The 23,483-nt window shown below is 36.6% G+C and overlaps 1 protein-coding gene across 2 annotated transcripts in view; it reads right to left on the minus strand.

Annotated features, from left to right (window-relative positions):
* Positions 1–22,201, minus strand: part of LOC131426098 (NADPH--cytochrome P450 reductase) — a 48,053-nt gene extending 25,852 nt beyond the window's left edge. Inside the window, exons 1-2 of one of the 2 annotated variants that reach the window (XM_058588539.1) lie at positions 22,022–22,201; positions 21,220–21,286 (exon numbers count right to left, since the gene is read on the minus strand). The gene's annotated coding sequence lies outside the window, so the exon portion shown is untranslated. The remainder of the gene's footprint in view (positions 1–21,219; positions 21,287–22,021) is intronic. The other variant, XM_058588542.1, reaches the window with a different exon arrangement.
* Positions 22,202–23,483: the final 1,282 nt, after the last annotated feature.

The following is a 23,483-nucleotide window of genomic DNA, read 5'->3' on the forward strand; positions in this document are numbered from 1 at the left end:
CGAAAAGAATGCAAATTCTCTATAATAGCGGTGTTTTGAAAAATTATCACATCAGGGATGCCAAGTTCTATTTTTATTTTTATTACTCTACGTATCATCTTCGATTTGTTTGACTCGTGCATTAATATATGCAGTTCAACTAGAGACATAACACAAACGTGAAATATTTGACAAAATTTGAAAAAATTATCCAACGTTTTTAATTTCTTCCGACTAGTTGAATTTTGATGGATGTAAACATCCACCATCCAGTTATAATCTGACTCATATTAGACGACAATAACTATTCATATTGAGATATGCTGAAATTTAAAAACTATGAGGAGTGATTGGTAAAATTAGATCTGATTTGCAAGTGTGTCTGTCGAAATGATAAGATGGCAAATGTTAGATGAATTTGGAAATAAGGCAACTCTGGTAACCTGTCAACCAACTGTCTTACACTGATAGAAATCGACACGTTAGACGGAAGTACTTTACACTTCATTTCGTCGCATATGACTCGACACTTAAATTGCAATATAAATCTTTCCATCAATCGAACTGTAGATATACTACAAATGTATTACAACCCAACATTCAATTGACTTGACACTTGCGATTTAGTTGTCATTTAAACTGATGAAAATGCTTAGGCTTAATTATCATGTGGAATGCATGATGATGTTGTTTGCATAGCTTGAAAATGCAAATACATCTTATCAGTCATACAAATAAAAATATATCAATTCTTAGTGGATTTCACAAAAGGCTGCAGTTTATTTTCTTTTCCGATTGTTGAGAAGCGATCACGAACGTTTTCATTAATTTCCCACTAATAACTTATATAAAGATACTCACTGTTCCAGCCTCACTTTCACGTATTAATGGGCCCGGGGGCAAGATTTATTTGGGTGCCCCAAACAGACGGAATGATTGCGTAACTTGGGAAATCAGTGTAAAAAATAAACCGCGTAACTTCGGAAATCCGCGTAAAAATAAACCGCGTAACTTCGGAAATCCGCGTAAAAAGAAACCGCATAAAAAAAACCGCGTAAAAAGAGACCCCAGTGTACACAAATTTTTTTTCAAAAAGTTACCAATGATCAAGCTCAAATGTAATTTTGTTCATTCTGTTGGTTCATAAAATGTTTCCGGATATATGAAGTAAGCGCTAGAAGCCGCTTTTGTGAACTAACCGAATCGATCTGAATGATTCTTTATTTTAGTTGATTTTTCTTTACCGGCGAGCATTTTTTTATATCAGCGAATAGCCGGTAGTCACTGGGCCAGATCTGGACTATACGGTGTACGAGGAAGCAATTCGAAGTGTAATTCGTTTAATTTAACTATCGTTGCCACCAGCTTGTAAATCGGTACCTTCCGAGCTAACCGTTGTGCCTTTAGCCACTTCATCGGCTGCAGTTCACTCAGATAATGATCGTTTTGATTCCGAAGTTAAGTGATGGATCCATGTTTCATCCATTGTCACATACATACGCAAAAATTTATCCTTTACTTGTAAACATGGCCAAACAGTGCTATGAAACATCAACACATTATTGTTTTTGATAGATTGTTAGTACTTTGCAAAGAACTTTCTAATGATCAACTGTTCATGGATAATTATAAACACGCTGCCATCTGATATCTTTACGGTCTCAGCTGCTGGAGTAAACACCGCAATTGGACGACCAGAACGTTCACCATAATCGGTGTCTGAACGACCACGTTTAAATTTAGCGAACCAATAACGCATGGTTATTCTCGATGGAACAGTGCAGTATTTTTTTTCAAGTAACAATGATGAGTTAGCACACGAAATTGTTTTGAATTCGTTGTTCATGACAAAAATGGTTCTCACTTTTAACTTAGTCACACGAATTATTGAGTGGTGTGTTATATTTTTCCTTGCGTTACCCCGCCTTTTTGATGATGTTATTATTTAAACAGAACCTTCTTCACGTAATAAGTATTACCATGAAAGTTATTCGGCCTAATTACCGCTCTGTACATTAACTCCCTTTCCAACTTGAGCGTTCGTATCGTCAATGTCAATGTTCACGTCTCTCCATTTGTTCCAGTTGCTCGTCGAATACTTTTCTCTCATCGTCAGTCGTAAACTGATGCTTTAGTCTAGCCGCGAATGTGCCACGGTTTTATAGAACCTCAAAAAAAAACTGTCTTTGGTTCTTCACAAAATAACGCAGTAGGACGCCACGAACTTAACCACATATTTAATGTGGTTATTCCAGGTTATATGGTCAACATATATGCCAAAATGTTTGAAACAGTCAACATTTTTAAAATTATTGTGCGATGCTTTAGTTTCCTTTTTTTAACTTTGAAGATTTTGAAGGATTCAATAATTTAGAATTCACATTAAAATATTAACAAATGATTCGTAAATCACTCTCCATCGAGTTAAACATAGAATTTATGTCATTGTCAACAGAGCTGCACCGTAAACAAATAGTTGCGGAGTTGCTTTATGCTGTAAATTGCCTATGTCATTAATATAAAATAAAAAAACATTGGTCCAATATTTCTTCCTTGTGGAACATCAATATTTATAAAAGCTCAGATGTTGCTGCCACCTTCGATGGATACAGATTGTTTTCCGCTTGTCAACCAACTATGGATAATAGAATTAGCAAAACCCCTGATACCATAGTAACCGAGTTTGTCCGACAGTAAAGTCTGTCCACGTTAAATTTCGGACACCAAAATAATAGCAGCAAAAGCGGTCGGTACATTAGAAACAGTTGATTAAAATGTTAATCCTTCCTTCTGTAAAATTTTAGAACTTTCTATGTTATATCGGCCATTAGGTTCCGTACGATACGCGTTCCACCTTTCTAGAGCCTGGTAATTTTCATTTGGGCGAAGTCCTGGTCAGGCTGTTCTTGGCACGTTATCTCTTGATTTTTCTAGCTAAGATACTGAGATGCGTTATCCGTGCTTGCAGGAAAACCAAGCTTTTTTGAAAGTTTTCTTACTGACTTTCGACACCATCTGCGTTTCAGAAGCTTATAGTATCACCAAAAATTGATACGTTCATCAGTCTGCGAAATATTTCATGTATTTATGGGTGTTCAGATTATTGCTAAAATTCCAGGTTGGGGCTTCAACTAAACTGAAGTTTTTGATCTCTTGTACTTTATACCATTCCAGGACGGATTTCGCATAGTGACAAGAGACCAAATCTACCTAAAATAGAGCTAGATAGTCATGGCTTCTGACAAATGATAGCAACCGCTTTCGCAGATATTTTTTCTGGTACACATATTTATTGATAGTACCGGTAGAAATGAAACTTGAGTTTTCGGCCTCAACTACATATGGCCTGCCAAATCAAATACTTTTTCGGGATTTTTGATATAAAAAAGTAGGTCAAATGATTTAGACAGGCTTTGTTTTCGATAAACGAATGCGGTAGCTTGATTTTGTTGGTTTTATTTTTGTTATTTGGTTGCACTGAAAAAAGCCTTCAAATGTAATCAATTGGCATAACGGTGATTTATTTCAAAATCTCATAGCGCATATATTAGTATTGTCAACTAAGCAATCCAAACATGCTCTGCTGCTTTTTTTTCTTGCAAAATTGCCTTCTGGATGCGTAAATCGCTATTGAAGTGTTGGACCATGTTTTCCACAATTTCCGTAGTGCTCCGACTGTTTCTGACAAATAGTAAATCGTGTTCAAATCTATTCGTAATAAGGTTATGTATACTATCCTACAAATTAATAAATTATAAACAAAATAACGCGGGTTGTTTTTGGTTTTTAGTTGAATCCCGGCCCGATAATAGCAGAGAGAAAAACGCTTTTAAGGCTCGTTCGCGAAAAATCTAGACAGAATAAATTTGGAATAAATCGAATTAGCTATTGGTTCAATCCAAGATGCAAGTTTGATTCAATTGATTGTGCATGATTAGTCATCTTAAAACAAATTTGTTCTATATTTCTAGTTTGTTGGTTATATTGAAAGAGTTTTCTCTTCACGAAAGCCCAATACCACTCGATAAGTCGCTACAGGCATTCGCTTAATACCATTCCAAAACATGTTTGGCGTAGTGACAAGATGCAAAATCAAGCCAAAATAGCGAAGGAGCGTCGTCGCTACCTTGGAATGGTAACAATCGCTCTTTATGCATTATTCGCGGTATAGTTCTTTGTTTACCCCGGGTTGGTGGTTCAATGCATAGGGCACTGGTCCCGACCTGGAAGGATTCGTAGTGTCAGTAGAATCGTAGCACCAGCCATGCAATGGTTCTGTACACTGTGGAATCGGCTGCGAAGTCTGTTGAAGCAGAAGGTCCAATTCCACTACAGGAATGTAATACAAAGGCTTTGCTTTTTTCTTTGTTTACCATTCCGATAGTTATGAAGCGAGCTCAACCACAGCTGCATGTTCCCTGCCAAACCAAATGTTTTTTTTTTTTGGGAAATTGGGCCTTTTGCTTCGTTCTAAACTGTTCCTCTATGCCGTTCCGTTTGAATGACAGTACATTCCGGGATATTATATTATTATTATTGTTCGTCAAATATACGCAATACAAGTGGCGAGCCCCGATTTTAACCGTCACACTCTGTTTATTATTATGGTTCGATACAGTTTCAAACCTTGCCGGTGCTTGGAAGTATGCTTTTATTTTTCTAACTGGGATTCTGAGATCCGTTTTCGCGCGGCTTCCAGTCTTCCTGACTGTTGTCAAGCGTGTATTGAAAGATTGTTTTGCATTTCCTAGATTTTTTCACTCCAGGATAATTTGATTAAAGTAGAGTATGTCCATAACTAGCACCATTGCCGTAACTGGCCTAACCTACCTTGTTTCGTCATTTGTCGTCGTCGTCAAGTCGGTGCTGAAAGCTTAATGGCTGCGACACTGATTATGTTCCTTAGCAATGGGTCAACACAGCAGAAACAGATTTACTGCTCGAGGCAGTGCGAATGCACATATGTAGGTACTCCCTTTTTCGGGCTAACGCAAGGCCAACCGTCGGTCGGGGAAGCAAATAGCGAAAGTAGTAATGACCCGCACAGAACTAGTTTTCCCCCTGTTTTTTTTTTTTTGCAACGGCCTGCGCAAAGAAAAGTTAAAACATTGAAGGTTATCCGGTGATGTTGCACAAAATACAACTTCTGCGTTCATTGACACAACCGGTGCTCATGGCCGGTGGAAAAAGTATGTCTCTAGAACTGTCGAACTTGTCGAACGGTAGCAAGTTGGAGAATTTTCGTTTTAGTTTCACATCAATTCTAAGTCATAAATTGCTAAGCATTTTCAAACACGATTCAACTTCAATTTAGAACATGCAGTTTTTCAAATTTTAAGAAATGAACAATACTCATTTGGGAGATCTGCACAGTGTTTAACGAAATGTTTTAACTAGAAGGTTCTTAGTTCTAGCAACTATAACTATAACTGAATCGGCAAAGTGTTTCTCATACTCCCATCAATTATTTTACATTACAAAATTTACTGCGTCAGTTTACATTATGAAGAACGCAGATCGCACCCGAGTCGAAAGTGACAGCCATTTAATGGCCCTGAACATCAGGGCCAGTAAGTCAATTATGGAAGCAAAAAGTTCAGGAATTCAACGAGTTCAAATATCAAGTTTGATATACACTTTTGTTGTAGTAGTTTTATTAGAAAAATAATCAGGTTTAGAAGACGATGTTGAGTACAAATAAACTACAGTCCAAATACGATATCCTGCAAACGCAATTATCTACGACAAAGATAAATAGATAGAAATTCAAGTTTCCTACCCTCATAGGTTTTGCACCCGCTGCAACGATTTATCATTTGTCGCACTTAATAGTCTGTGACGGTGATGTACTATCAATGAACAAATGTTTGAACCGTGCCGGCATCAATACTTACCACGTGATTTCACAATTTGTACAATTCTCATTGCCTCGTGCCCAGTGCGGAAAAGCGATTCGATGTTGTTTGTTTCGAACAAAACGAATAATATATATTGTCGTTATAGTAGTAGTTGTTGCTGTTGATCTAAGTAGGCAAACAAAACACGGCATGACGAATGAAATGCGTTTTTAAGTGTTGATTGACGTTTTTTAAATGCGTAACAGAAAGCTGCACCCCCATTTTTTCCTAACATTTTTTTCTTCCAATTTGTCAATAGCAACGTCACATGTTATCAGCATAACCACAGATTGTTCAAATACACTAATTAGCTGTCTACTAGATTTGACAGCTGATTTTCAAGCCTTAAAAAATGTTGAATCCATCTCTAATTTTCTATGTGTGAGTGAGTTTGAAATTTTTTTTCGATAGAACAGAAAGATATGACCACCAAAATCGCACTTTTATCTTTTCTAGCTTCTATCTTGTTGATAACAGATGAACAATTGATTGTCACCTGTGCTATTTTACCCCCCAAACCTAACCAAGTTTCGACCCTAGTTCGTAGCTCCTCTTAGTTTACTTCCTTCTCTGTTGATAACTCATTGATGTACACGTTTTCTTTCTGAATATTTGTGTAGAATGGTTCAAATCAACAAACAACATTCATTTAGCAATCAACTCGAAAACAACTGTTGAAAGCGCTTTGTTAGATTTTAGCGAACCTATCTCCACAGAAATCCGCGTAAAAAAACGCAAAACTGAAGAATTTTTTTTTTTTGCCTAATGTATTATGCATGAAACGTCGAGATGTTGTGTAATCTGAAACAAATAAAAACTGCAAAACTTTGAAAACTCGCATAAAAACCGCATTATTGGGATAATTTCCAAAAAAGGTAGCATAACATTGAAAATTTGCATTAAAAAAGCTGCAAAACATTGAAAATTCGCAAAAAAAAAACAAAAGGTTTAAAAATTCCGACAAAAAAATTGTAAAACTTAAAAAATTCGCTTGCAACACCAAAATTTTAAAAATTTCCATAGAAAGGTTGCATAACTTTGAAAGTTTGCGTAAAAAATACTGCAAAACCTTTGAAAATTCGCATAAAAAACGCATAAGTATGAAAATTTCAATAAAAAAGTTATATAACTTCAAACCTTTGAAAATTTGCGAAAAAACTATAAATTTAAAAAATCCGATAAAAACAAATTTCCATAAGAAGGTCGCATAACTTTGAAAGTTTGCGTAAAAAACTGCAAAACTTTGAAAATTTACAAAAAAAAATGCATAACTTTGAAACTTCGTATAAAAAATCGTATAACTTTGAAAATTTCCATAAAACGGTTACATAACTTTGAAAGTTTGAATGAAAAAACTACAAAACATTTAAAATTGGCTTAAAAAACCCGCATAAGTGAAAATTCGCATGAAAAAAAACACTACAACTTGGAAAATTTCCATAAAAAAGTTGCATTACTTTGAAAATTTGCAAAAAACTGCAAAACTTTGAATAGTTGTAAAAAGAAAACGCATAACTTTAAAAAAAATCGTAGTAGGTAGTGTTAGAGACATAAGCGCGAGATTGACGTAGGACTGCTGTCGACAAGGGGCCAATCACTTTAAAAAAGGCACTTTTATTTTGGTAGATCGTACTAAAAAATTATCCATTTCATGTAAAATGCCATTAGATCTTTGTGAATTGCTTTGGTTTCTGAAATGAACTCCAACTTTTAACCCAATTGACAATTATTTCCACGAACAAAATTCCGAACAAATCGTTTGTCTCTCGTTTGGCGAACTGCCGCAAGCTTGTGTGCCCTTCCCTATAGCGCTAACTTTTATATATGTATTCTCTCCGTTGTTTTCATTACAAAATACCAACGTATAGAATTTTAAGGTTGACTACTTCATCTCAGATTATCATTTTTCTTATTTCGGGTTGAATAAATGTATTTTTTTCTGTTACTCGCACGCAAACGACCAGCAGCTGAATTGTGTAATCGCAGGATTCATTTTCAAAAGATGGTATTTTCTACGATACTGATATTCCGTATGCTGGATTTATTTGCACTCGTTTGGTGCGAACCAGCGAAAAGTGCACAAACTATCAAATTATTCTAGATGATTTTTACGTTCGAATTACAAGAAAAGTAATATTAATAGTTCTTAAGATAAACATCAATCTTGCATCTTTTTTCATTCGTTTCGTGAAAAATACTCAAACAGGGAAAAAGTTATTAAAAAACAAACCTGAAGCAATTTCGTTACACTTTCGTGTTGTGAAATTTTGAAAAAGTACCAGGTGAGTATAGTAAAGAAAGACGTATTCCTACGGCAAAACCGTAGAACTAAAGAATTTAAAAAGTGAAGTGATGGATCCATGGTTCATCCATTGCACAGTGGGAAAAATTGAACGAAAACGTGACGACTTTTTTTGAAGGCATAATACAGCTTACTTACTTTGGAGTGCCTTTTCGAAATTCACCCTGTGGCAAAATGAGTAGAATTCAATCGTGAATATCTCGAGTTATACTAAACGCAACAACATAATTCTCTCTCCATGCCATCAGAAATATGATCAGCAATTTTAGATTAAATTTTCAACAGTGTGAGATAAGTAACTAAAAAATAGATTTTCTAATTTCTAGTTTGTTTGTTTGGAAACACACGATTGAAACACAGTGACTAAAACAAGATTCAGAGTGGCGAAAATGGTAGCGCGTATGCACGGAATGCATAAGAACGCAGGTTCGAGTCCTGTCTCTGAGCGTATCTTTTTCCAATAAATCATCTTTTCTGTTAGTTTTTCATTCATTTGGCTTGTCCAATATATGTTTCCGCTCAGTCATTGCAAAAACTGAACTTAGTTATGGCGGCTTTACGTCAAACCAACTAAAATGAATAAATTGTTAAGATTTTCCTGAAGAAAAAACGAAAGCAATATATCGGTATTATAATAACTTTCCACCTGTTCGACAGTGGCAGTAAATGAATATTTACAACATAAAATCGCTAATACTTGTACATTTTATATTAGTGCTTTATTATCATATCGAGCCAACTATGAGGCTACGTAATTGCAGTGCTTTTATGCATTTAAATTTGAAATGTACGGCTTTAACGCAATGTTCATTTTGCACATTTTACCCCATAACTCCCGAACCGAAAGTCGGATCCAGATGAAATTCAATAGCAACTTATGAGAATTCAATTTATGTCTTAGTTGAAGAAAATCGGTTGAGTGGTCTCTGAGAAAATCGAATGTATTTTTTCATCATTTTTTTTGCACATTTCACCCCGTTACTGCAGAACCGGAAGTCCGATCCGGGTAAAATTCAATAGCACACACACAGACATTTGCTCAGTTCGTTGAACTAAATCGAATGGTATATGGGTTTTCACAGTGATTACATAAACTTTCTATATGAGAAAGGCAAAAAAACTTTTATGTCCCAGAGTCAACTTAAAAACACTAGATCTCGACGTTTCGTGCATTTCTAAGGCGAAACGTGCAAATTACTGACCATTGAACACTTATATAAGTTTGACAATTCGCATAAAAAGTCCGTATATAAAGAGATTTGGGTGTACCGGAAAATTTCTAATCGAATCCTACATTGGAAAAAATCGGTTTTTGAAATTTAAAGTCGACTTATAAAAAAAAACACCATTTTTGATTCGAATAAACTTTTGTTTCAAGATAGGTAATTATGTTCTTCACCAAAAAAAAGGTTACTGAAATGTGTCATGTGCAAGAGCCTATTGATTTCTATTGGTTCGCCACGTAAGTGTTCATACACAGGCCTTATTTGACAAACTGTGAATCGCAATCGGTATCGATATCTGAGCTAAGATTACGGGTCAATAACTTTTACGGCTGTTGACGGTCACAGTTGTCATGTTCGTAGGAGATGATAAGTACGGTTGATAAAACTCCTGAATCACCTATGAACTGGTGGTCTCCCGATAAGATAACGAAAAGAGGCTCACTAGAAACCCATTTACAATGGAAATATTTGCAACTGACGCGGATCTGCAAACAAGAAGATAGAATTTCACGAACAAACAAGGGAACCATTTTTTTCTGCGAGTCACTTCAAGTAATTACACAATTGATTTCAACTGCTTCGTCACATGTTCGGGTTCGGAAATAAAACCTGGAAGTTCGATAACTTATTCATCACAACTCGAATCAAAAGAAACATTGTCGGTCACTCACACACTCACTCACTGATCGATAACATGCCAATAAAACGTGTATATTACCCGGTCGAGCCCGATTCCGAACCGAGTGTCGACGAACAATTGCAATCGTAGTTTCCACGGTGTTGAAATTGAACGGACCCGGCGATTTTCACCAAATTACACCGAACACATCAACAATGAGAATGCATAATGGCGGCAGAGGAAAAAAAATCCAACAGTCTACAGACTAAATGTATATATATACATTTCCAATTAGCGAGACTCCGAGAAGGTCAAAGAGCAGTTCATTAAGCCGGTCGGGGGAATCACGTAGACACGCTCGCCATGGAAAACCTCGTCCGAGCGTCTCCGAATATCGTAGAAATCCGTCGTCTTAAACCTTCCTACCTAAAACAATTGCGGAACTAGATATAATTATTATTTCCTCTATTTCTTTGTAGGGCAAGAGGAGCCTCGTTCGGGTTCCAAAAATTGACTTAAAAGCGTGCGGTATGAACGTAAGGCGAAAACCTAAAAGCGGTCCGTGGTCCGTGTATGACACACACTCCGTCTAATGAGATGACAATAATAACAATTACCCTACTTTGAACTGTACCACTGACGGTAATGAACTCGAATTAACGTCGGTGTCAAGATAGCTGCTGTCAATGGGTTGTGTCATCTAATTCACACCGCCGCTTGCTTAGATTTCGATGGACAAAAACCACTACCGGATAAGCGGTAGAGAAAAGACTATTTTCTAAATGGAGCACTAGCAGTGTTAGTTTGATCGAGTTGCAAGATCAAATAGTTTTTACTTTCATTTGTTGCGGATCTACAATTACCACGTGCAGTGCTCTTAGGTTGTTGTTTTTTTACGCAACTTGAGCAATAAACTTCGGGTCGAATGCGATCGCGCTTCTAGACGCGGCACACGACACACACAATTGCAGGTATATCGTCTCGACTAATGTGCAAACTCTAGAACATTCGTCAACATTATCGAATGAAATTTATGTAAGGACGGTACAGAACAAACACAGCAATTCTCGCAATTTTAACATGAGGTTGACTGGAAAAAATTGTACGCATATATGAACTGGTGAAATATGAAGCCGGTTGAAAACTATTAGGTTTTGCACGATGACCACTCGAATGAACTACCAATGAACTGCCGATGAATCAAGTTCACCTTTTGACAGCTATCAGTGGTTTGTTTACTTATCTATTAACACATATTCAAATTAGAATGAACGCAATGAACACATAAACAAACCACTGATAGCTGTCAAAGGTGAACTTTCATGATTCATTTTGTTCATTTTTGTGAGGTTATGTTATATTCGTGCAAAACCTAATATATGAAATAAATATTTTTTTGCTTTTGTTGAATTCATGAATTCCACGAGTAGATCAATTTGAACCACTATGCGCTGATCGGTCGAAGACGAAACGTAATGAAAACTCATATTAATTGTTCGTTCTTCGCAAATAAACTCCAAAACAAACATATTAAAATTTGGCAGTACAATCCTCAGTTTGTACTAGCACGAGTAAAAGGTTTCTCATTCGTTATTATTCGTTTTCATTAACGCAAGTGTGTTTTTCTCTCTCCTCTCAATTTTCTCGGAGATAGCTGAACCGATTAAGCTCGTTTGAAAGCTACTCGATCGAGTTCCAAGTTCAAATGGTTGTCACTCCCGGTTCCCGGGATATAATAGTATAAGTGACGCTGTCAACAAAATGCACTTTTTTTGCTTATAGCTCAATTTTCTGGAAGATGACTCAACGAATTTCGCCAAACTTTGGCTTATTTGAAAGCTAGCATAAGGACACTGGTCATGTTTGTAAGGGTAGAGGTGAACATTTTCGGTTCGGCAAACGTAATCTCATATGTGACGTAACCAACAAATTCCAGTATTTTTAATGCGTCAATTTGTTTTTTTTTTTCTGAGATGCCGGCATCGATCGGATCAACCTCATCTTGACATCGGAAGCTTTAGACTGGTTTGAAATCTAATATTAGGTTATTTGATGAGCGTTAACGTTTATGTTTTCTGTAAAGTTGTAGGGAGTATTGAGGCAAATTTATGGAAAAGACCGATCATGTTCCAGCACATTTGTAAAGACAGATAAACAAACTCACTTTTTACTGAAAGCACTACTTTTCATCCTCGACATTTTTCACAATAATCCTACAGAAATAATTTGTTATACGACACGTGGGCTTAAAAGTCCCAGGCCTAACGCATAGGTGGCACTAGTTTTATTGCAGTCAAAATGAGGTGGTAACACCAGAAAACATTAAAAAAAACACAAATCGATTTGAACGATCAAAAAGTGAAGTTGCGTGAGTTAGCTGATATCGTAAAGATATCAAAATAACGTGTTGGCTTTATATTGCATGAACATTTGACTATGAGAAAGCTCTGTTCAAAGCGGGTACCGCGTTTACTCACTGTTGACCAAAAACCGAAATCGTGTTGATGATTCTGAGCAGTGTTTGGTCATGTTTAAACGTAACAAACTGGAATTTTTGCGTCGATATGTGACAATGGATAAAACATGGATTCATCACTTTACTCCGAAATCAAAGCCCCCGAAAGCACAACAATCGGCTGGTAAGGTTAAGGCCTCGGTGTTTTGGGATATGCATGGTGTAATATTAATCGACAATCTTGAGAAAGGAAATACCATTAACAGTGAATATTATATAGCGTTATTGGAGCGTTCGAAGGCTGAAATTGCACAGAAACGATCACAAAAGGCAAAGAAAAGAATTTTGTTTCATCAAGACAACGCACCGTGTAGCAAGTCAATTAAAACAATGACAAAACTACATTTATTGAACTTCGAATTGCTCCCACATCCACCATATTCGCCAGATTTAGCTCCCAGCGACTACTGGCTGTTCGCAGATGCTTGCTGTTAGAGCGGCGCTGGAATTATTGCGTTGCTCTTGATGAAGATCAAGTTGATGACTAGTTAATTTTGAACCAACAAATCTCTCTATGTCAAGCTCGGGACTTTTTAGCCCATGTGCTAAAGAATTAAATTTTGTTCAAATACGTAAAATTATAGAACTTTCTCGAAAAAAACAAGAGTCATATAGCAAGAACTTAGTATTTTATTGCAGAAACCATGCAAGAAAATCATAAAAAATGTTAACCAACAAAGATACATTCATGGAACTTCTTTTGTCTTCTGATTCTGTAGTAACTGTCTGGCGGAAATGGTCAAGAAGACCATGAAGTCTTTTTCGAGAAACTTGTTGAGTTACAAATGCCAATTGTATGCAATCATCATATACTACATGGAATGAAAGAATCCCGGGCCTCTTACAGAAAAGACGTGAATAGTTTCGAACCGTGAATATTTTTTATTGAAAACAAGCTTCTAGATGGCTCGATGCCAAATTTCATGACAATCATCCACTAGTGTTTGAAAAACGGCTGATCGTGTCAGACGAGTTCTAGAATGAAAAAGACGCACCAGCGCATTCATGCATAAAAGCATCGGTAGAATTGAGTGATTTGCGGTAAGGATTGGTTCACCATCCCCCGTATTCTCCTGAATTGGCCCCCAGCGACTATTATCTATATCCAAACCTGAAAAGGTTTCTCCAGGGAAAGAAAATTTTCGTCCGATCTTTATTTTGCCCAAAAGGCATCAAAATTTTAGAGGACCGATGCTCTAGATGGAGATTAAGTTTTCACGGTAAAAAAATAACCTTTTCTTTGTTATGACCGAAACTTCTCATACCATGACTAGTACCACTCAATTCAGCCCGACGAGATCAGAAAACGTAAGTGTGTGTATTTCCGTGTAAAAGTTTGTCTCTCCTCTAAATTTTCTCGGAAACAGCCTAATCGATTACAACAAGCTTGAGTCAATGGTCAATTTTGAAGATCAAACGGCTGTCTCTTCCGATTCCGAAGATATAATTGTATAAGTGGCGTAGCCGACAATACGAGCATTTCTTACCGTCAAGTTTTCTCGGAGATGAGTAAAGCGATCTCAGCAAGTGGAGACTCGTTTTAGCTACTATTGAGCTATTGATCAAGTTCGAAGACTAAATGGCTGTGACTTCTGGTTCCGGAGATATATTGGTATAAGTGACGCAACCAACAAAACACACTTTTTTGCTTACCGCTCAGTTTCCTCAGAGATGGCAGAACCGATTTTAACAAGATTAGACACGGCCTCTTTGTCAAGACTTGTTGCAAACTCAAGAAGAACTTGCAAAATCACTCTAAATTACTCACCCTGGCATTTACCGACGTCTGAAAGCAATGAGAATGATCCAAGAGGCAGGCAATTGGATGCCGTATGAATTGAAGCCAAGGGATTTAAACGGTACAAAAGAAAAGATTTTTTTCATACAATCGTCACTGGCGATGAAAAGTGGGTTTATTGCAACAATCCAAAACGTCGGGCCTGAAGGTTATGCTCTGCATATGGTGGAACTAGCTGGGAATTTTATATTTTGAGCTGCTACATCCGAGGGAAAGGATTTACCGATGACAATTGATGCGTTTGAACCGAGCATTGCAAGAAAAACAAGCACAATATACCGAGAGACACGATAAAGTCATTTTGCAACATGACAACGTTGCCCACAAGTTGCACATCCGCTAAAACATAGGTTGAATCACTCATATGGATAGTCCTACGGCAACCGCCGTATAGCCCAGACATTACTCCTTCCGATTACTATTTGTTCTGGTCGATGAAGTACAATCTGGCTGACCAGCAGTTCTTTAATTATGATGAAATCCGGTTGAATGTTTCAAAAAAGGTATACGAAATAGTGAGAAATATGGGAAAAAGTAGTGTCTGGCGATGGACAACACTTCGAATATTGCATTTGTAAGTATTTTGAGTTTGTTCTTGAATATTTACAAAATCTCAATAGTTGAGAAAGTGAAACCAATCGTTCTTAAAAAAAATCTTTTATACTATATTTGAGTTCTGTTCACAATTCGTCTCATTTCGCAAATATCGGAATGTACTTAATTACGTGCCCGTCCAACCATCTAATTTTTCAATAGACGACGGAACAGATTAATACAATGCTGAACTCAAGTGCAGTTAAATCACTGTTATTGCATTGCAATTGATCATCATCATGATGTTCAACCCCTCAAAATTGAAACCAAATGACTTTTTAATGCACGAAATGAACAAATCCATTTACCTTGCAGCAAAAAATGACTATTCCAAATTATTTCCACTCACATCGTTGAACGATGATTGTGATTCCTTTGTTCCGAAATTCGATCGCGAGAAGCGATCTCCACACTCGATAGAAAGCTCCGATCCGGCCACCAGCCACGGATTGTGTGTGTTGATCACGGCCGCATACGGAAATAGATTTCCGTATAATGTTCGATTATCTTTCGGCACGCGATGTTTTCATGAGATGATGCAGTTTACTGTGATAGGATCAGTGTTCCTAAACATGTTCCAACTCAAGGAAATCAGTTATCTCTTGATTCTAGTTCTGATAGGCTCGAAATCAAACCAATCACCCTACTCGAGAAATCGAAATGAAATATTTTTTCATTGAAAAATAACTGCTACCGATTCATGCGTCGAACCTCGCCTTAGCCGTGAACAAAAGGCAAAGTTCTTCACATTCAAAATCATTCAAAACCGAAAGCAACGTTCGGAGTCTTGTTCTAGGCCTTCAATTGCTAATTGCCATGGCCGAATTTATCGCAAGTCCAATCAGCTCTCAACTGGAACTGATTACGTGGCCCGTTAACTGTATGATAGAGGGAAAAAATGTAATGCCCCTCGTGACCCTTTGCCATATTCGGTCACTGCAATGACGGGACTTAAATTTGAATTCGCATTAAAACCAATTCCCAAATTGAAGCAACAAATCAGGTTTATTTCCAAGTTCGAGTTCCGCTGTCTGTTGGTTCCAATTGTTGGTTAAATTTAAATTACTCTGCCTACTAAATTCAGGGTTTCAGGTAACTAAGTGTTGCTACGATCAAATGCGGATGGTCTACTTTGTTTTACTTTGACAGTCTTGCTGTGAAGTGGGATGTCAATCTAACACAAAAAAATATGAAAAAAATGGTTTCATATAATAGTCTGATATGACATCCTGATTTTGATGGCCAGATTTAAAACAATATTTCAGGGTAGATTCGTACTCGGAAATGAGCTCGTTTGGTTCTGTTTCGGCATTCTCGGCATCGAAACGTCGTCACTTTTTTTTCTCAAGTAGAACATTCCGAATTACCTGAGAAGCTCCTGATTTATGGCGAACCTTGGTTTGATCTGATCTTGACGGAACACGAAGAGCTGCATGTAAAATTTGCAACAGGTGTTTCGAACACAAAGCAGCGTCCGATATGAACTACACGGTTAAATTGAAATATCTAATATGGATAGCCAGCGTTCGAACATTAAGTATTTGACATGAAAAATAAGACGAAATACTACGCACTCCAATCTTACTGTTCAACAAATATAACTGTTTTATGAGTTTAAATTATTAATGGTATCTTAGACCAGTAAACTATTTTGTGTTTTGACGTAGGACTTCTTCTTTCTTTGCTATGCTCACCTGGGTGCATTTTTAAAATTTCACAACACGAAAATGTAACGAAATTACGCCAGATTTGGTTTCTTAACTTTATTTGATTTGCCACTTGAGCCAATTAGTTCTGAAGAAGGTGTAAGATTGTTGTTAATACCATGCTTATTAAGTAAACATTGTTTAAACAGTGAAAAAATAAGTCCAAACACAAAACATCAAAATCAACCGAATTTGTTAATAGACCCTGTTGTCATCTACGTCAAGACAATGGAACTACACCCGACATTAATCAACTGGTGTTTCAGTCAGTGGCGAAAATATGAGGCTCCGATCCTCAAGCCTAACCACAGAAAAAAAAACAACTAGTTCTACTGTGAGCATATCTGCTGTTGAACGTTCGCAGTATGAATTTCACTTCGAACAAGTGTGTTTGCGTCATCCTGCTGCTTGTCGTTTGCATTGGAGAAAAAGAAAACGACTTTTCGTTCGACGGACAACGATGGAGAACATTACAGAAAATCAGACGGTCTTAGGGCTCTTAATGTTATCTAAAGAACTATTAAGATTACTTCTTTGCAAATCGAAGGTAGAAATTATCATTTTAGTGCAAATCTAGAATAATTTGATTAGCTTTGTGGACTTTTCGCTGTGCGAAATTTGCACCAAACGAGCGCAATTAAAGCTAGCATTTGGCTGCTTTGGGTTTGAGAAAAATGTTCCGGAAAAGCCGGAAATGAGTTCCGTACAGCATTTGGATAGTTTCTTTCACTTAAATATTGAGATGTTTGAAATATTGAAATATATGAGCGATTGTACGACTTGCGTTACAATTATATTTGTGTAGTAATTTCTTCCAGGTCAAGGCAAACATTTACAAATAACTTGGAATGGAGCCTTTGTGGAGTACAAACGTAATCAGAATCGTTCTCCATCGAGAAATATTAGATCCGTATTTTTTATTTTGTTATTAGGGTGACCATTTCCATGTTATGGTGAATCAAAAAAGCGATGCATTTTTTTTGTTTTAAGTTAAAATAAAAGTTTTTGTAGTTTTCGTGTTATTTTTCGATTTTCTTTAAAAAAAAGTTTTTGGTAAGTTTATAACTTTTGAACTACTCGACCGATTCGGCTAGTTTGTGGATATTTTGTCCAGAAATATCTGCAGTTTTTGGGAAAAATATATGAATATTTCAAAGTTGGAGATTTGTCTTTTAGAATGTCATTTGTATGCCCTTTTAATGGGTTTCATGGTAAGTAGACAAATGGGACTATGTAATTCTATATTTTTTATTTGAAAGCTTAAACATTTTTACAGAACTTATTTAAAAATTAGCGGTGCGTTAGTTTTTATTTTTTTTGTTTAATTTTATTTTCAAATTTGCAAGTCTTCGTTGTTTGCGACCATGCGCTTCCATTTATTCATGATGATTATAATATGAACCCATTCTTACCATTAAAAAGTTATACAATTGGCTTTCAAACACAAAACTTCAACTTTACAATATTCGCATATTTTTTCTAAAAACTATAAACATTTTTTAACAACATATAAAAAAAACAAGCGGAATCGGTCGAGTGGTTCAAAAGTTATGATTATCGACCAATTCAAAAGTTATCGCAAAAAATCGATTTGATCCATCTAACATAGAAATTGCCACCCTAATGACAAAATAAAAAAAAAACGGGTCTAATTTTTTCGATGGAGACCGTTTTTTTCAAATATTACGAAACTCTGACATATCGTATATCAGTTTCTCATGGAATTGCTGTATATATAAAGGTAATAATAATGCTGTATATATAAAGGTAATAATTACTGAGAAAATCAACTTTCGAATCGATCGTCATATAACACTCGAACCAGTTCTTCAAGATTACGAAATGCCAATTTGTAGGTGTGTGTGTTGTTTTATATGTTACAAAAACAGGTAGTCGTTTTCTCGGAGTTTGCTGGACTAATTTTCATAAACTTAGATTCAAATGAAAGATCTCTTGGTCCTATAGACTGCTATTGAACTTCGTCTGCATCACAGTTCTCAATTTTCTCAGACTGCTTAACCGATTAGATTCGAAAAAAAGTCCCATCTACAAACTTAGATTCATATGAAAAGTCCTATGCTCTCATATAAGGTTCCTGAATTTCATTTGGATCCGATTTCTGGTTCCGGAGCTACAGGATGATTAGTGTAAAAATGTCAATTTTACATAAATTAATCGGGTTTGAAGATTTTGATAATCGATGACAAAATACACTTATTTCAGTTTGTAGCGAGTTTTATTGAGAAAAAAGCTTTTTACCTATCAAAGCGTGAATAGTTGCGTTAGATTCGATTGCTATTTAATTTAATTTTGTGTTCTCTTTGCTGTATCGCAGCTTTTGAACTCGCGAAGCTACGATACGACTTACTTGTCATTTTCGTCGCATTTAAGGCTGTGAACCATTTCGCGGTTAATTTTAACTTTTGCTTGAAATCTGACACTTGAGTGGTTATTTTGTGTCGAGTAGTTAAATTTAACTAAAACTGCGGCCCATTTCAGAATTTGACGGACGGAAAGTTATTTGGTTTTCTTTTCCACTGGAAATAATTTCAACTAAAAAATTAATATTAGAATTTTCGTTGGAAGATTTTTTTGAGTGTCGGGAAATAACCATCGATCTGTCAGAAATAACCATGCTCTCGAGACTCATTTCGTTGAATTCTGAAATTTTTCCTCAGTGATTATTTTTAAAAGCTTTGATTCGAAATAATGCTTCAATTTTTTAACTTCATCACGGTCTTCATGTAAAATCCCAAGAAAAAACAGCCTAAATGACTTAAAGTACCGAGCATGCTTCGCTACGCTCGGGCGCCACGGCATTCAATTATAGTCACATCTCTATGGCAACCCTTCCGACAGCAATAACCACACGTCGTGTCTTCACTCACTGCTTTGCCATAGGACGCTGATTTGAGATTTTGCTTTTGTCTCTTTCTTGTCTTTCTTTTTGCCTATGGGAGTACATGGGGATTCCTCGTTAGATACTGAACAAATTTAAAACTGAACTGAAATATATGCAATTTAAGCTTTGCCTTGCGAAATCTATTTTTGGATTTACACGGGAAAACCTTTTTGCCCCCGAAAATGGGTAACAACAGTTGAAAAGTTGTACAATATTTGTAACAAATTTAGATATAATATTTCTGTAGTTAAAGTAAAGAGCGTTAATTTTTCTTCTCTCCCAAAGATTTGCTCTCTGTTCTCTCTAGAAATGGGTGACAATGTTCTAGATTTATTTCGACAGACACTCTAACAAAGCAGATCTTTTGCCAGATTTTGTAGATTTCACCAGATTTTCAATTTTCATGGCAGATTTCTCAGATTTATTTGAATAAATTCGAAACAGGCGAGGCTTCCAGTTGCTATGAACAAGATCTTCATTTATTAACAAGTAGAAGACGAGATGTTAAGAAGCAAATGGGGCTTATTTTTGATAACATAGATGACGCCAGATTTTGACACACTTTTTCTTCCGGAAGCACCCGATTTTATTTCTTAGCACTTGACATCCCTGGAGGTATGCTTCTTTTCACTCCGGTGCTGTCAGTTCAATCGAAGATGGCATCGAAACAGCAAGCACTCCGCGAGCTTGTTGTATGGTTTAACGAAACGCATGGTCATCGTGGAAACAAACGTTTACGGTAGACCACTTCCGAGGCGTAAACGTGCCCGTGAGTACAGTTTACCGGATCATGGCGTCCCTGAGATAATGACGAAGAAGTAGTAGAAGAAAAAGAAGGAAGCGTTGAAAAAGTTGTTCTACAACAAGAACGGAACGAGTTTGCGTGACGCCGGCCGTAAAAATCACTGCTACTGCAAGATAGAGTATATCTTCTGTCGGAAGAAGACTCGGTCCCCGGTTGGAGTACACGGACGAGCAGATAGCGACTTCCTTGGAAACTTTGAAAAACGGCTGATTTCTATGTCTTTTACCGGAAGGACTAATGCTAACGCTTTACATGCGCATACCGATTTCATACAGAATACAGATTTTATACAGATAATATATTTACTATTTTATCCGATTATCTTTTTTTTTAGACATGATATTCTGAATATCGTATCTTTTGTTGCCTTTGAACAAAAGCGGGTTTATGTTCATAGTATAAATGTAGTAGTGGCATTGTTGAACCAATTGAAAAACTTACATTGAAACGAGTATTGAAATGAGTGTCCGGTAAAATTTACATTCGGAATGTATGAAGTAATAAGTCAACGGGAACGATTGCATTTTCATTAACTTACTACTGCTCTAATTCGTTGCGTTATACAAACGAGTGTCACTGGTGAATGTTTTTACCTTTCGTTTGTGGACTGATCGATCGAATCAAGTTTTTACCTTGTGATTTAACCTATGTATGACATAATTGCGCTCCGTTCTAAACATCAAGAGCGATTTGCAGATATTGTTCAGGAAGGGATTAAAACCAATCCTGATATTGTTCAGGATTTCATTCAGTGAAAAAAAATTCATTTCCTTCTGGAGCTAGTTTGAGCTCACGGCTGAATTAAACAATTCTTCAATACCTATATTATATACCGATAAAAATTCAGTAATAGTTAAAAATCAAAGTCAAACTCACCAATCAAATCAAACCTTGGGCACCGATTCTGCCGCAGAAAAGTCGCTTGCTTCAGTGTGAGGAACCGCTTTTGTTGAAAAAAAGAGAGAAAAAAATCCAACTTAATTCCAAAATCGTATTGACTAACTACGGTGTTTCAACTGCAACATGCTATCCGACACGGCCTATTCAGTACACACACTCCTCGGGGTCTTTCTTCGCTGTTTCTGTGTTCGTTCGGTGCGTTGTTCAGGAAAGCAGTTGGTTGGAAATGTAGGAAATTAAACTAAACTCTGCGCAATAGGCTACATGAGCACATTCATAAAAGCCGTAAAACATTTGGTCCTGCCGTGGCAATACACGCCACGAAGGCCACGAGAAAGTCTGGCTAGTGTTTGTGTGTATCACTGAATTTTGCTCTTTGGTCCAGCATCTCCCGATGATCGGCGTAATTGAGCAAACCGTGATTCTCCGTCAGTACGAGTTACTAATACAAAACAGGAAAGCTGATTGGATGCTGATGCCTTTAGAATCACTCGGTACGTAGAAAGTAATCAGCGATCTAATGATATGGTTGAAGTCCACGCGTCCAGCGAAGGTGATACCCATATCCAACAGACTGGTTTCAAGCCGCTTTGCTAGGATTGTGTCGAACAGGTTTGTTCATCGGCTCTTGAGTGCAGATATGCCATTTCATTGTAGCTTGCGTAAATGATTCAACAAGTTGCAGAAATCACTCGTTCGAAATTTCAATAAGCATTAACCACTATCCACTGACACCGACGAAAAACATAAAAATTCCAAAACTATACTAACTACGCACCTACTACGGACTACACACACGGCTGCTAGAAGGAAGTGAGAAAAGTACACTACACTCCAGGAAGCACTTGCGAATCAGACGGAGAATCGATTACACCACCAGGAATAACCTGAAGCAACAGGCTGCCGGAAAAAATAACACGACCAATACGTAACGAGACCACGAACTAAGTGTAACTGAAATGTAAGCCGAACGAAGAGACTGCCCTGTTGGAAGCAACCTTGCAGTTTTGTTGGTGGTTCGAGCAGCTTTGACATTTACGCCGGGGTGCTAGCTTTTTTTCAAATTTTACTCGATTAATGAATACCAATCATTTTTGGATAAAATGTCATAATATGAATAATTTAAGAATCACTCACAGAAATTACGTTTTTTTTATTTGAATGTATTTTATTTCAATGCACATGAGAAAACTACCTTATTCAACATAATTAGAGCATCAGAAGTGTGTTGCGGTACTCTTACAGATGGCATCTCTGCCTACTTGTCAGAACCAGCGTTGCCAGGTTGCTAGATTTGTCTGGCAAATACCAGATTTTCCTCGTTTCGCCAGACACTCAAACTAACCAGATCTTTTGCCAGATTTTCTAAATTTTCCCAGACTTTTCATTTTTTCCTAGATTTAGTCAGATCTTACTAGATCTTAACGGTTTTGGCCTCTATACGATAGGTGGGGAGACCTTTTTTTTTTTTTTTGCTCACTGAAAATGAAGCCCAGACAAATCCAGATAAATTTTTGAGTTTTGACAGATTTTTGAAAAAATAATCTGGCAACTCTGGTCAGAACTGCAGTTTGCTCGAAATTTGTTATCATAAAATGTTAAAATGAATAAAGGTAGGTGGGAGCTGATATTTCTGCACTGAAAAAAGGTATTATTATTATTTATGATTTTTCACTTTTCGGAAAACGTATAGGGTAACAGAGGTATTTTGGACACTTCATATATTTTGGCCCACCTAACAAACTTTATCGATTTCATCGGATTTTATCGATGTTAAGTAACTGATTTTGCATCAATTTGAAGCTAATCACATTAAATTACCTATTGCGGAATGGGTTTTTAAAGATATTGCAATATTTGGTGGATATTTTTATATAGTGGGCCAAAATAAAATCAATCCTAAAGTGGGCCAAAATACCTCTGTTACCCTACATGATGAGCCGTCGTCACGTAATATATTTTTTTAACTAGGCCCTAAATTACGTGAAAACTCCATTTCATAATTTCATTTTGCAACAACTTCAGCATTTCACAACCGGTTGTTGTTAATTTAACAGTGAATCCACACACTTAAATTTAAATTTTAACAGTGTTAAACTTAAAAAAAACGAATGAATACCCAGCAATGCACTGAAGTCAACTCTGAGAACTTCGAAGCGACCTACGGAGGCTCAGTGAGTTGAAAAAATAGTGTCTTCTAGTGGTATCACATCATAGTTTTGATTGCTACTTTGTTTGTT

This window comes from Malaya genurostris, chromosome 1 (genome assembly GCF_030247185.1).
Source record: "Malaya genurostris strain Urasoe2022 chromosome 1, Malgen_1.1, whole genome shotgun sequence".
NCBI lineage: Eukaryota > Metazoa > Arthropoda > Insecta > Diptera > Culicidae > Malaya > Malaya genurostris.